Below are 731 nucleotides of genomic sequence, written 5' to 3'. Positions count from 1 at the left end.
TAGCACAACATTGGAAAGAAGAAACTGCCAGCTAAAGAAGACTGGCAAGTTAAATTAACGGAATATGCTGAAATGGCAAAATTGACAATGAAATTAAGAGGAAGAGATGACAACAAATTTAAGGAAGAATGGAAGGACTTTATTGCATACATACAGAAGCAATGTACAAAGTTAATACATTAGCAGGGGTTTAAGATTACTTGTAATTTTATTATGAATGGACAATAAGTAATTCAAATGGTTAAAATTTCACAATGGACATGTAATACGTTGATATACAATGGAACCAAGGAGGGGAATAGGGGGAAGTCAAACTGTTTTGCTTTGATATTTTTATTGTTTTGTTTTGTTGTATTTTTGTTATTGTTGGAAAATTAATAAAATGTTATGGGGGCAGGAGAAAGAGAGTGTTGCTCCAAGCTCATACTGTGTGGCTTTCACAAGCCACTCTTGAGTTCCTATACCAATAATTTTGGAACTTTCAGCAATGTCACTAAGCCAAGTTTTACTGCCAAGTTTTACTTTACATTTCTGAATGCTGTATAGAAAAGCACGTGAACCAGACCTTTGAACAGTTTGTAAGTAAAACAAATTTAAACGTGAGAGAGAGAGAGAGAGAGAGAGAGAGAGAGAGAGATACCACTACTAGCCGCTGCAGACAATTCTGCAAGGAGACAGTATTACAGGTCCTATCCTCTGTACTTCCTTATCAGGGATGTTGCAATGCTCTT

This window comes from Podarcis filfolensis (assembly GCF_964270895.1).
Source record: "Podarcis filfolensis genome assembly, chromosome: 8".
NCBI lineage: Eukaryota > Metazoa > Chordata > Lepidosauria > Squamata > Lacertidae > Podarcis > Podarcis filfolensis.
This window is presented reverse-complemented; position numbering follows the sequence as displayed.